We start from the raw sequence: 14,390 nt of genomic DNA, 5'->3' as shown, positions 1-14,390 counted from the left end.
AATGTTTGACATAGTCAAGTTTCTTTAAAGTAAAGAAAATCCTAAGGGAAATTTTAGAAAATCCCACCCTCTGATGGTACTAGGGGAATCTAGTCTCCCATCTCTAACAGTCTTCATCCTGTAGAGACACACCTTCCCTGCTTTTGTAATTGCTTCACTTTCCTTTCTCAAACCCAACATTAATTATTTCATTTTGTCAACTCCATTACTGACTATCCATTTAAGGGTGCTCCCTATTATATTTTAAGGTTGTATAAGTATAGACTATTATATGTTATAATGACTGAAATTCATTTTTTACCACTATTTCTTATGGAAAAATTTCTTTTGGCATATGTGTTTTCAGTTGTGCACATTTCTTAAAAGCACCTCCCGTGGGTACATCAAGGAATGCCTAGTCATATTTTGCTCAGTTCGAAGTTCTGGCTTACATCCACTCCTTCCCTTGTTCTGGTGCTCAGGGCTTCCGTACAGATTGGTGAGTGATATCAGGTCCACATTTTAGTTATACCTTTAGAAGATTTGTCATTTTATTACAGGCCGACACATCTATAAATATATTACTAATAGCAATCTATGTAATCCATTCCATGGCCTAAAATGGTTACCTTCTACATCCTAGAGAAAAACGAATCCCCTTCATATAATTAAGGAGAGAGATGTTGAATTGAATTGATAGTCACCATCCTAGAAACCAGGAAGAATAGAACAGGCATGCTCCTACTGGGTGTGCCATGATTATGGAGAAGACATCAAGATTACTCAAGGTAGGGGCTACTTCTGTTTCTTAATGATTCAGGTACATCTAGTCACACCCGTAGCCCAGAAACACCAAACGTGTTTGTACACTGCTTTTGTGTGGAGCTGGAAGGCCTCCAAGTAACGTGCAAGTGGCAATAATCCCTTGAGTGCTATGTTGCTTCACTGGCTTCTTAGTCACTCTTTGAAACAGTCCTCTAAAGTCACCAGTGACCTCCTTCTTATCTAGACAACCAGAGGTAATTTTTTTCAGGCCTCATTCTCTGTCTGTCACAGCATTTGGCACTTGTAACACTTACAGCTTCTCTCTTGTTTACTGTTCCCTTTCCCCATTTAGTCTCTTAAAAGTGGATGTTGCTCTAGGATTATTCCAATGTATTCTGTTTTTCCCTCTTGTAGTCTTTCTGAAATAAGGAGAGAAGAAATGTCATTGCAAATTACATTAGTTATATAGTAAGCATTAGGTTTGCCTGTGAGGAGCACAGACCTAAATTAATAATGACTTACACAAGACAGAAGCTTATTTTTCTCTCTCATGTAAAAGGCCTAAGGTAGGCAGTCAGAAGCAGCTGGAGAAGCTCTGTCTCATGATGTCCTTAGTGATCTAGGCTCCTTCCAACTTTCTGCTCCACTTCCATGGTGCCTTACAGTTCTTATACAAGGTGTGATCAAAACATACCATGAGTGTTTAAATTTTAAAAAATCTATACAGTAAAAGAAACATTGCCATTAATCCCCCTCAAAATACTCCCCCTCGCTTTGAACACATTTATCCCATCATTCTTGCCACTTTCTGAAGCAGTCCTGGAAGTCCTCTTTCATGAGTGTCTAGTTGCACTGTCATGGCTGCTCTGATGTCCTGAATCATTTTGACTTTAAGGAAGAGCCAGAAGTCACACGGTGCCAGATCCAGTGAATAAGGTGGATGAGGACACATCATAATGTTTTTATTTGACAGAAATTGCCACATACCAGAAGCGACGTGTGACACGGAGGGCTGTCATGATGGAGGATGAAGTAAAGACACTCACAAAAGAGGACTTCCAGAACTGCTTCAGAGAGTGGCAAGGACTATGTGATAAGTGTGTTCAACGCGAGGAGGAGTATTTTTAGGGGGATTAATGGCAATGTGTCTTTTACTATTATATGATATTTTTTTTATTTAAACATTCACCTTATTTTTCTATCATACCTCATATATCCATATCCCAGGCAGAAGGGTAGAAAAAGAAAAAAAGAAAGAAAGGGGCAAAGTATGTGGCTACCAGCTGTCTTTCAAGGAGATCCTTAGAAACTGCGTTGTGGACATTTCCACTTACATCTAGTTCACCAGAACTTTTATCACAACCCTACCTGCAAAGAAAGTTAGAAAATGTAGCCTTTACTCTGGACAGCCATGTGCCCACCTGAAAATTCTATTATATTACTGGAGAAGAAGGGGAAAACACATTTCTAAAGACATTCTCCTTTATTTCCTTCTAGCAGTTTTAACATTCGCTTTTCATAATTATGTGCTTAATCCACCTGGGGCTAATTTTGTTTATGGCACTATGTAAGAAATCTCATTTGACTTTACTTTGCCATCAGATAACTAAGTATTGTGGCATTCTTTATCTCTTTTCTCCCAATGACCTATAATGCCAGTTCTGACAAGTTTCCATATATGCACAGGTCTATCCCTATGCTCTCTGTTCTAGATTTTCCTTGCCTAGTTTTCTCCCTTTAGACCAATACTATTCTACATTTTTATTATTAGGTTGAACCCTAAGAAGTTACTTATATCTGTTTTTGGCTTATAAAAAATGTCAGTTTCATATGATTCAAAACTAATAGTTTCATAATGAGCTTTGTTATTACAAAGTCCTTCCCCCCCAACCCCACCCCCACTTTCCTCACTTACACTTTTATTCCTAAGTAACACCTTGGTTATTTTTGGCACTTTGCTTTTTCATATAATTTTAGAATCAGTTTTCCAAGTTCCAAGAAAAAACATTTTTAGCATTTTAATTGGTATTTTGTTGACTATAGTTTATTTTGTGGGATCATTGACATCTATATGTTATTACATCTTTCTATCCATGAAGATGGTATATCTTTCCATTTATTTAAATGTTCTTTAGTGGTTTTCAATGAACTTTTGTAATTATATCAATAAATATCTCATACATATTCTGACATGTTATTTTGGTGCAATATTTTAGTTCTAGCTTCTTTTAAATTACTATAATTTTATACACAGACATTTTTATTTATATATACTTACATATTGACCAATTTATTTGCTCACCAGCCCTTGAACACCAGGTCTACCTCATAAGATGAGTTTCTTTTATCCTAAGTACATTTCTTTTAATGAGGGTGGGTTTATAGTAAACTTTTATCTCTTTCTTTTCTTTTTCTTTTTAATTTTCAAAAATGTTTTTTCACTCTTGTTCTTGAATTAAAGTTTAGGTAGAGATATAATTATAAATAACCTTTAGGAGGTATTATTTTACTGTTCCCCCCCCCCCACAGTGTTGCTGTTGAGAACCTGTTGTCAGTCTGTTACCAATTTGTATGTATTGTTTTTTTCTTCTCTCTCTGAATGCATCTTAGATTTGTCTTTGTCATTAGGGTTTTGAAATTTCACTACCCTTTACTGACATAGAGATTTCCTTTTATTTACTCTTATTGGCATTGTGCTTCCTGTGTTGAAGATACATGACTTTCAGGGAGTCTGAAAAATTTAAAGCCTTTAATTATTTGAATGTTGATACTCCTCCATTTCTTTATTTTTTCTGTTAACTCCAAATAGATGTATGTGTATCTTTCTTCTATTCTCCAAGTCTTTTATCCTAAAAAAGAAACAAAAACGTTTAGGGTGCTGCATTATTTTTTGTTTCTTCAGATCTCTCTTACGAGTTTTTCAATTCTATCTTCAGCTGTGTCTAATCTGTTGTTAACCAATTAACTGAGTTTTAAAGTTCAAAATGTATATTATTAACTTATGAAAGTTATTTTGAGTTTTTTTCAAATGCTCCTGGTTATTTCTTAAAAGTACCATATTCTATATTTCTATTTTTAAATCTCTTTTCTTCCCCTAAACTTTTAAAGCATATTTTAAGATAATTTGTATCTTATAATTTTAACATCTAAAGATCCTGGGCTGTTTTTCTCTGACTCTTGTTGTTACTGCATTGCTTACTTGTGCTTTGATAATTTTATATTCTTCCTTTTGGCTGATATTAATTTATAGAGATTCTGAAGAATCTAGGTTAAGAGAATTGTTTGTCTAGATAAGATCTGTGTTTTCTTCTGTCAGGTGTCCTGGGCCACTAATAAACTGGAAGCCCTTAAGAGTTCATTTTGCTTGCAGTTAACTAGAATGCAAAAGTAACAAATGTTCAAGTACCTAACCCACGTAAGGACAGCCTTGTCATTATAAATTTCCATGGAAAACCCATTATTCCTTTCTAGAGCAAACTGGTTCCTCTGTTGCTCTCCTTCCTAGTGGATGAAATTTTTTCTCCCTTAGATTTTTATTGTGAGAATATCCCTTCAAATAACCTGACTCTATGCGTCTCATATTTTACTTATAACTGACCCAAACTGAGGTCTTTCTCACCTTCCCTGGTCTTGACCATTAAAACCTGAGCATCTGGATTCCTGCAGTCAGGAGATGCCCCTGGGCAGTTTGTGACAACAGCACTTGTTTATACTCAATTTCGAGCTCTTGTGGGCTTCTTCTTCTTCCTCATTTTTTAGCCTGTGATTTTTTCTTATTTCTCTGTTGGTCATCTATGCATTTTAAAGTCTATTTGATTTATCCAGAATTTCTCAGGGTTTGCAGTAGAAGGTTTTTCTGGAATAGATAGACAATCCTATTTGGGGAAGCAGAACTTGCTGCTATTCATTCCTTGGGAATGTTATCCACTCTAGTGATTATTATCATCAATTCTGCACTAACTCATGAATCCCAAATCTGTATCTTCAGACGTAAACTCTCAGCTGCTTTGTATTTCCCATGGGCATTTGTTAATAATGAACTAGCAACTTGAACATTTCATCAGCTGTTAAAGTTCAAGGTGTCTAAAGTGGAATTTGTCTTCTTCCACAAATTGATTCTCCTAAGAAATGTTGCTATTTTGTTATTTTAACAACTCAACAATATTCCTAGGTTTTAGCCTAGAAACCTTGAAAATACTAGAAATGATTACTGTGCCTTCATATTTTTTCATGCAAATTATCACTGTCCCCTCTCTTTGTGACACTATCTATATTATAAATTATCATTCCTAATTGCTACCTAGAATACAAGATCTAGCTACCTCACTTAAGATTAATTTGATATAATTTCAACGCATCTAGTGCAGGGGTCTGCAAACTTTTGAGATGGAAGAGCCAATCCTGTCCCTCACAACAATTTAAAAATTATTCGAGAGCCATAAAACAAATGAAATCACCATTATGTGAATAATAACCTTTAAAAGTTTTATAAATGAAACTATGATAGTTCTATTTTCATTTTCAATTTTCCTTCAGAACCACATGTACGTTCCCAAAGAGCCGCATGTGGCTTGCGAGCCATAGCTTGCCGACCCCTGATCTAATGTATATTGGACATCTGCTTTGTGAAAGGTAGTATACAAAGTGCGACAGGTGACACAAAAGACATATTAAGAGTCTTGGTTTCAAACTACTAATAAAAAAGAGGTTGTCTACTAAAATCATATATATATATAGTATTATTTAATTAAGCATTGGCTAAATATAATTAATTGCCTAATTGACTGGATCAGGTAACACATATAAAGGTAAGGGCGAGAAAGAAGTGATTTCAATGGGTGGGGACAAGAAAGAAGAGATTACACTGTTTGCTAGAGCTAGGGAGTGGCAATAAGGACAACACAAAGAAAAACAGAGCTGAGAGAGATGATTTACTGATGACATCATTTCAGTAACCGCATCTAGCCATGCTTAAATATAGCCTAGCTAAATAAGTCAATATAATTCCCCTTCTTCCTTTAAAAATTTTTCTTTAGCTTTTTTTGCTAACCTCTCTTTCACCTTTGAAAAACAAATCTTTATTTTATTGTAGCCAGCCTTCATTTCCCGTTAGGGGTCCAGTTGGGGGTTCATTTCTGTAACAAAAAGAATCCTGGTTATTCACCCCCAGTGAGGTTTTGGTCTTTCAGTGTCCTAAGATTCCTCCCTCCTTGCCTCTGGTTACTACCTGTTCCTCAAGACTCGTTTCCCCTTGAAGTGTCCCTGGGATCTTCTAACTCATTGTTTTCTTTCAATTTTGAGGTGCCTATTACATTTACTCTCTTATTTTTTTAGCAAAACAATAAAACAACATGTAGCTAAGCATTAACTATGTTCTATTTCTCTTGATCTTGTCTTTAATGAATGTTTAATATAAGAATGTAAACATTATATAGTCATCTTTCTATCCTCCTAGTGATAAATATAATGTCTGATTCATAGTTAGTGTTCAATACATGTTTATTGGACTAAATCTTGAGAGAGAAGACTATTTCCTGAGGAAAAAAAGTTTTTTTATTCCTCCCACATTTGCCACCAGCTACAGTGAAGTCTCTGATTCATATTTAGGGGGAAAATACTCTGTGACTTGATGGGTGATCAGGAACTATTTCATCCAGCATAAATATTCTTGCATCATAGGTATGCCTTAAATTCAGCTTCAAACAAAGAATCAAATTATTGGTTAGAAATATGGATAATTAAAAGTTAGTATTTTTACTTAGTTTCAGAGAATTTGTTTTATCGTGTGATTTATTAATTTACTGTCTTTATGTGAGCCTCTGATTCTAATTTTCAATTAATAATATTGAGCTTTAAAAATCATGGATTATGTGTGCTATGTTTGCTGAACTCTCTCCGTGAACTAATGTAAAGAAATTCTGCTTTTGGATTTGAAGAAACACATATTTGGATTATTTACTGTTGAAGACTCTGGTACTGCTAATTTATAACTAGGAAGGCAGAGGTCTTGTCTTGTTTATTCTTTTTATCCCCAATAAAGTTCCTAGAACACGGTAAATGCTCAATAAATATTTCTTGAATAAACAAACAAAATAATGTATCTTTATAGTAAGGTTACTATAGGACCACAGTTTTGTTTATAGAAGCTGCACCCTGTACAGTATCCTATTTTCAGAACTATGTTGATACACTGTCATTAAAATAAGTTGGCATCCTTTTCTCAAAGGCTTTATTTATCACTCAATAAGGCATTGTGTTCTGCAAACAGAGAAGAGAGGAGTCGTCAAGGGGGACATGGGAGCAAAAGATAGGTGTTTGAAAATACACCTCACTTTTTAAGTACCAAATAATGTAACTTCATCAGTGGTCCTTATTGCATTACGAAGTTTGTCAATAAATAGGCTTGTGGCCTAAGTGGTCAGAATACCTAGCTTTTTGTTGTATGTAACCAGCTCTGCATGATAATCACCTTATGTGATAATCACCTTTGTCGTCCAGTTTCCTTATTTTAAACTAAGAGGCTGGCCTTAATTTTGTGAAGGTCCTTTCCAGCTCTAAAATCTTATATTTTATACTTACTCCACATGTGTTATATATTCCCAACTTACTGGTCCACAATTGGAGGCACCAGTCATCCCTGCTGCTATTTGGCCTGAGAAGGTAGTTTTCATGCAGGGATGCAAGTCTGGTGTGATCTGACCTTCATATATTAAAAAAAGAAACCAGAAATCTGGATTTTTATGTAAAATTTTAAACTTTTAAATATTACCCCAAAAGTTCAACGGCTTTAAACACTGATCCTAACTAAACACAGTAGCTGGTTGGGTTTGGCCCATGGGCTAACAATTTATGCTTTAAAGCATTTTTTTCTGTCCTTCAATGACCAGTTTGCTTGTCACTGAAAAATAGCTGCTGCATATTATTTTCTGCTGCCTCCACAAAGAATAGATCTAGTCCAGTAGAGTTGGATCACTATATGTGTAAGTTGTGTTCTAGGATGACATTGTAGTTATGACATAAGGGAAAACTTTACCTTGGTTAAATTTCACTTTAGTTCTCTGGGTGTGATATGGCTACTTATTTCATATAGGTCCTAATCAGAGAATTGTCACGTTATCTGGGAGAAGAAAAGCGAGGTCTTCAAAGGACTTCAAAAATACTACAGCCTTCAATTTAGTAGAAACCTGGAGTCTATTTTGTATTTTTGAGCAAAGGCAGAAAAGTTGTTTCACATCTAATCCAATTATATTCCTTCTACAAGTTTCATGCTTGGTGAGTCATCTAAGCTTAATTCAAATTTAATCAAATCACAATGGTGTGGCAGAAAATCACATGGAGATTGGAGTCAGACTTGGGTGTGAACCTAATTTCAGTCACTAATTATATGACCTTAAAGTTATTAATCTTGTTTGTGCCTCAGATACCTCTTCTACAAAAAGGGAAAATAATGCTTACCTCTGATGCTTGTTGTGGGGAATAGAAATAACACATGTACTAATATGGAGTGTACAATAAATAGTCAAACTTAAACTAACTTTAGCATACGTCTTTTAAAGCACTTCCTATGTGAAAGTTTCCATTTGTGCCCCATAAGAGAAATAAATATGAACAAAGCATTACTGCAGCTCTCAAAGACTGAATGCTTTAATTGGGGAAATAAAATATAACCATATGTGGTTATTATTTATGGTAGACTCTAATGCGTATTAACACATGCTGTTGCATGAGAGCACATGTAAGAGTTCCTTATTTACTCCTCATTGAAAATTCCTTGAATCTCAATTATCTCAGTAGGAAGAGGTGGATTGAGAAAAGATGCTAGCAAAGACCTTTCAGGAGAAGGAAATGTCATAAGGAAAAGTGTATTTTCCAGAAAGCACAGGACATGTCATGAAAACATTGATGAAAAATATAATAGGAATCGAAGAGAGAACATACTGGAAACAAAGGTTTTGGACAGATGAAGCCATTAGCAGAGACATTCAACTCCCTCATCACCAGATTCCAATAGAAATGGCCAAGGTCCTGCAAACATATGGAAAAACAAGAAATTGGGAAATCCACTTTCTAAAAATGTCAAGAAATCTCAGTTAGATAAAGTGAAAAAAAAAAAAAGAGAGAGAGAAAGAGAGGTTAAAGAAAGCATAGAAGAGTGACCTAAAACTTGTCTTATAAAGAGCAAGTGTTCTCTGCTTGGGAAAATAGAGATTAGAGGAGACTCTGGTAACTGTATTGGGGCTCTAATTCAGAAAAGTGGCAGGCCTGGGGTAAGAAGTCACAAGAAGCAAAACTAGAGGACCACAAGTTCTTATTGTAGAGAAATGGAGGAAATTCATTGAGCTTCTCCTGTTCTAGTACAAGCCAACTACAATTGAAGTTTTTTCTTTATCTATGAGGACATGTAAATAGGGACTATCACTAAAAATGTAGAAATGGTGCTATATTCAAAAGGATAAGTAAGATCAGCTTTTCATGGGTGGAAGAAGAAAGTAGAAGTGTTCTCATTCCTATTATTCACATGATTAAAGAACTCACAGTTATGAAAATTGAGCAAGCATTTGTGAAAAGGAATATTCTGAAATTATAAAAGATTTCATGAGAATTTCAAAAATGCTTAATTAAATGAAAGAAGTGAAAAGTTGATTGAATACACTGAAAACTGAAAAATGATGTTTGAAACTTTAAAAATATCCCCAAGAACCTATGGGATTGGAAAAAAAAAAAGAATTCTTAAGAGGAAAAAAAAAGAAAATAGAACATAGATTTAGGAAAAAGTCTACACATAGCAGAATGGAAATCAGTGAGGAACAGATTGAAAGAACAGAAAGAAGAAGTAAAGAAGTAAAAGAAGAAATTGTTCTGAACTGAAGAAAGATTCAAGTCTTTGATTGAGAGGACTCATTAATTATCAGGTAAGTCTAATGGAAATATACCAACACCTAGATATGACTTGTTGAATTTTTAAAAAGAAAAGATTTTTAAAAAACTTAAAAGCATAGAAACGAATTGAAACAGGTTGGGTAAAAAAGAACTAAATTGGGAAAAAAGAACAAAAAGAACTAAAATGGGGCTGGCATGATATTTCTCCATAAAATACTAAAGACAATAAGAATGGAGAATGAGCAAAAGTGTTTTAGATTCTAAATTACTGTATGCAAGAATTCTATACTCAAAAATTGTCATTAATATATTTGAAAAAGATATTTCACATTTCCAAGGGCTCACATAGGAGAGTATGTCATCACTGTACCTTCCTGAAAAAGAAAAATTACTTAAACACACATCCTGGGAAGACAATTGATAGTTAAAACAAAATAATGAACTCAAGAATAAGAAAGTCATAGTTAAAAAAAATTTGATTTTGAGCAATGAAACTATTTTAATAATAATATCTTGGGTGATGAAATTTTTTGAATATCAAAGATAATCTTTAAATGAAATACTCATGATAAGAAAAGTAATAATAATAACTTGGTCTAAAAAGTCACATTACATACATAAAAACTTTGAAACTGATGAAGAAATGAAAGAATGATAAAGTAAAATCATGTCTTAACCACTGGGAAACTAAATGGATACCTTCATCATTGATACTAGTAACTAGAGAAACTAAGTTATAATGTATTTTTTAAAAAGAAGTTAATCTTTTCATCATTGCTAGAAGAAAACATGTAAACCTTCCAAATCATTAGAGAAAGGATAATGTCAGATAAATGTCATGATGCAATAATTAAATAAAATAAGCAGTAATTATGCACACTAAAATGTTAATAAATGTTGGTTCTATACTACCTAAGTATGAAATAAATTTACTTATTTACCTTTTATGCTTGCCTATGTTTCAGAACAAACAAATTAATTATATAATAAGAACAGATAATTTATATTTTTTGAGTCAATGAAGCAAATAATATTAAAATAATTAAAAATTATTTTCAAGTATGGAAAAATGCTACTGATGTACTGTCAAATGAAAAAAAAAAGGTTTTTCCACTTATGTAAATAAGGACATTTGTAGATAGACCAAAATATCTTTGAAGAGTAAAATTAAGATTAAGATTCATATCATTTTTTATATTTTTTGTACAGGTTTTCTAATATTACCTGGGTTGTTTTTACAACAAAAACAAACAAATACTACTGAGAGCTTGGCTGGGGCTGTGTTGTGGAGGATTTGAATTCCAGATTAAGGGGTTTGGATGCATTGTTGGTCAACAGGGAGCCACTGGAACTTTTTAAGAAGGGAAGTGATGTGGACAGATTTGTATTTTGAGAAGATTAAGACAGAAGTATTGTTATTGTTTAAATTGGATTCAAGTGGAGAATTGACTGGGATTTATTGTAATGGTCCAGACAGGAAGTAATAAGGGCCAGAATTACATCTCTGCAGCATGGACAGGAAAAAAGAGACACGTTCGATGTCGTAGAGAGGAGCAGTCAAGGGGACTTGGTGACAGTATTCAATGTTAGAGTTTGGGAAAGAGCAACCAAAGAGATACAGAGTCAAAGTTATTGAGAGAACAATGATGCTCCTAGCAGGGTTAGGAGAGTGAAGGGAAGTAGGAAGAGGAACAGGTTTATGAAAAAGGGTGATCAATTTGATTTCAAATATGTTAAATTTCTGTTGCTGAAACGACATCATATCTTTGAGGTTTTATGGGGAAATGGCTGCATTCCACATAGGAAGTGTGGACTTCTAATGTTCTCATTGAATGAATGAGCCTTCCCTTCCTTGACAGCACATGAGCAAAGAAACCAGACTCCCAGCCCGCTGTGGCCAATGACCCACATAAGTGCCTGCTTCCTTACCTGCCTTGAGACTGGAAACATAGCTCTAGCCCCAGTACCAAAGACACCTAGATCAAAGGGGTCCTTAATTGCTTCCTAGTACTCCCATCCACAACTGCTCTTGGACCCCGGCAGCTAAGGTCGTGCACTGGACTTGGCACTTTTTAGGGTTGGACCCTCCCTTAGGGTATGAGGAGTCTGCAGAGCCCAGGGCAGGGTGCTCCCTACACTAAACCTCCCCCCCTCGCTCCTGTACTGCTGTTGGAACCTGAGAGCATCAGGACTTGCTCACTTCTCTTCCCCAATCTGTCCTCCCAACAATGAGCTATGCTGTGTGACCCACTTGGGGTGGTCAAGGGGCGATGGTTTTGGAGGAAGATTGGGTGTCCACTCCATGTGGTTAGGGCTTTTTGTAGTGAAAGATGGAAGCAGATGTGGAAAAACAGGTGAGTGGGCCCCCAGATGGGGCCTTTACTTGTACTTTTGCCATGAATCACATAATATACCTGGCAGAGGGCAAGCAGAGGCAGTGTGCAGGACAGTTAAAGGGCACTCAAAATCTAGGAGTATGTTAATATTTTGGCTACTGGTGTTAATATGCTGAGTATACTGGCTGGTAAGGGGAAAATTAGACCCAGACTTTTTATAAGACATTTCTTCTAAACCACAATTAGAGGCCCACTTGAAGAGTTTCCTTTCCCTTTGTGACTCACAGAAGACTGAAATCACCATTTCCTGTTGAAAGAAGCAGAAGAAAAGAGATGTATCACACTTTGGTCTACCCTGGTGTTCTGCTATATTGGCCTGGCTCCTTAATAAAGACCATTTCCCTCATGCTTCTCCTCAATCCATGTTTCCCATCATGTCCTTATCAACACTCATAAGCCCCAATCCGCTCTCAAAGAGTAGATTTAAGCGCTTAAATGACTTGTACATCTACCTCCATCCCTTTTTTAAAAAGTCTGTCTCTACACAGAGCCTGACTGTCTTCTTTCATCATGTGGCCCTCAGTTTAATGACCACAGCTGATTGGATCAAAGGGAAGGCACCTGAGCCAATGTTCCTAGGTATTAGAAAGCAGTGATGATGCATTGCTCAAGATTCCATCTTGGACCATAAGCAACCACAGGAGGCCAATCAAGATAAAAAGGAGATAGAGGCCACGATATAGACGCCCATGCTGCCCAAGAGAAACAAAAATGTTGCCCCACTCCTGGACTTCCCAGTTCTGGTTCTTGTCCTTGTGGGGCCCTGTTGCCCTTTTTCTTCTCTCAGCTGCCTGTAAAACTTCCTGTGCTTTCTTACAGTACAAATCTTTTCTATAAGCTAGCTAAGTGTCTATTTCTTGTAACACAGAATCACAAAGACACATATGTCAACTACACCTGGGAGAACTTAATTCATTATCCTTAAGATTCAATAGTTGACTCTACTAGATTTGGTCATGTTGACCTTTCATCTCTCATATAAAAATGTTGGGGCATGAGACGTTAAACTGCTTGTCAAGCTCACTCATAAAACTGATACCAGATTTGGGTGAGAAATCTTGACTTGGTTTTCTTTCTTTGGCTGTCCTCATAGTAAGCCCTGTTCTACAACTCAGTTCTACTTCATAAATACTGATAATTGAAATGCGATCAACAACTTATCAAAAATATCTACACATTCCTTGGTGTAATGTGCAAATCTAATTTTTCTTGGTTAACTAATTTTTTTCTCTTCATTTCTTTACAATTAGTCCTCCTTCTTAGCTTATTCTAAACGTTATGCTGAATTAAGAGGCCTGTGAGCAAAGTTTCTGTTTGCATCTCTTTCGTCCTTCTGGCTCTGCTAGAAACTGCTTCCTGGGAAGGCAAGATAATAAACTTTATATTCAAACAAGTGATTTGGCAAAGCTATTGAAACTCTGGACATTTGAACAGTACCTCAGAGCTCCCCCACTGACCTCAGGCCTCAAAACTCAGTGGCTCCTCACTGTGGACAGAGTCACAAGTGATGAGAGTCATGGAACCATCTTCTTTATCGAAAGCTTGCTCATCTGTTCTGATTTCTAGGAATCCCTGAGCTGGGCTGCCTAGATTGCCCAGAAAGAATTCTCTGTATATTAGCCATGGATTTTATACAGTCCGCTGTGGAGTTGCATTTAGCAGAGAATATGGTTGGCAGACTCTCTCCAACCTGCTTCCCAGATAATTTTGGCTCATATGCAGAGATGTTGCATTATAGTTCAACCCTGATAGCAAATATGTAGGTAAAAGGGAAATGGAAGTTATAGCTTCAAATCTTATAAGGCATTTTAGTTTATAAATGCTTTGACACACATAACCTGACTTGCTCTCAGAAAGCTCTGTGAAGTAGATACTATTCTCTCTCTCTCTCCCTCTCTCTCTCTCTCTCTCTCTCTCTCTCTCTCTCTCTCTCTCTCTCTCTCTTACAAATGAACACACGAGCCTCAGAAAAGTCAAATGACTAGCAGAGCTAGTATTTGATCTCCAAGTCAAGTATTTTTTTCACCTGTATCCCGCTACCCATTCATGCCTTTACTCAACAAACATTGCTTGAGTACCTATGTGTGTTGGGCAGTATACTGAGGACTAGACACACAGTAGTGAACCTCTCTCTCCATCTTGGGATATCATAGCAGGGGTGGTGTCCAAACTGAAAAGGGAAAGAAGAAGTGGTAAATGTTATTTGGGCAAAGTGGGAGGACTGGGAGCATTCCAGACAGACCAAATTTTTATCTCTAAACTATCCCAATGGACCTGAAAAGCAGAAATTAGTCAAGGAAGCTGAGAACAAAAATTTCACAATTGTGTCATCTCATATTCAAATATGAAAATATGCATTAATTCGTTTTT

General features: G+C 35.9%; 1 long non-coding RNA gene across 1 annotated transcript; it reads right to left on the bottom strand.

The window, feature by feature from the left end:
* Window positions 1-3,443: 3,443 nt before the first annotated feature.
* LOC109384687 (uncharacterized) lies at window positions 3,444-14,163 on the bottom strand. Its single transcript, XR_002124463.1, has 3 exons — window positions 14,099-14,163; window positions 12,246-12,267; window positions 3,444-3,593 (listed from the first exon to the last, which is right to left on the bottom strand). It is a non-coding gene; the product is annotated as an uncharacterized LOC109384687 (long non-coding RNA).
* Window positions 14,164-14,390: the final 227 nt, after the last annotated feature.

Source organism: Hipposideros armiger, unplaced genomic scaffold (assembly GCF_001890085.2).
Source record: "Hipposideros armiger isolate ML-2016 unplaced genomic scaffold, ASM189008v1 scaffold_99, whole genome shotgun sequence".
NCBI lineage: Eukaryota > Metazoa > Chordata > Mammalia > Chiroptera > Hipposideridae > Hipposideros > Hipposideros armiger.
The sequence above is the reverse complement of the archived record's forward strand: the minus strand, read 5'-3'. Positions and strand labels throughout refer to the sequence as shown.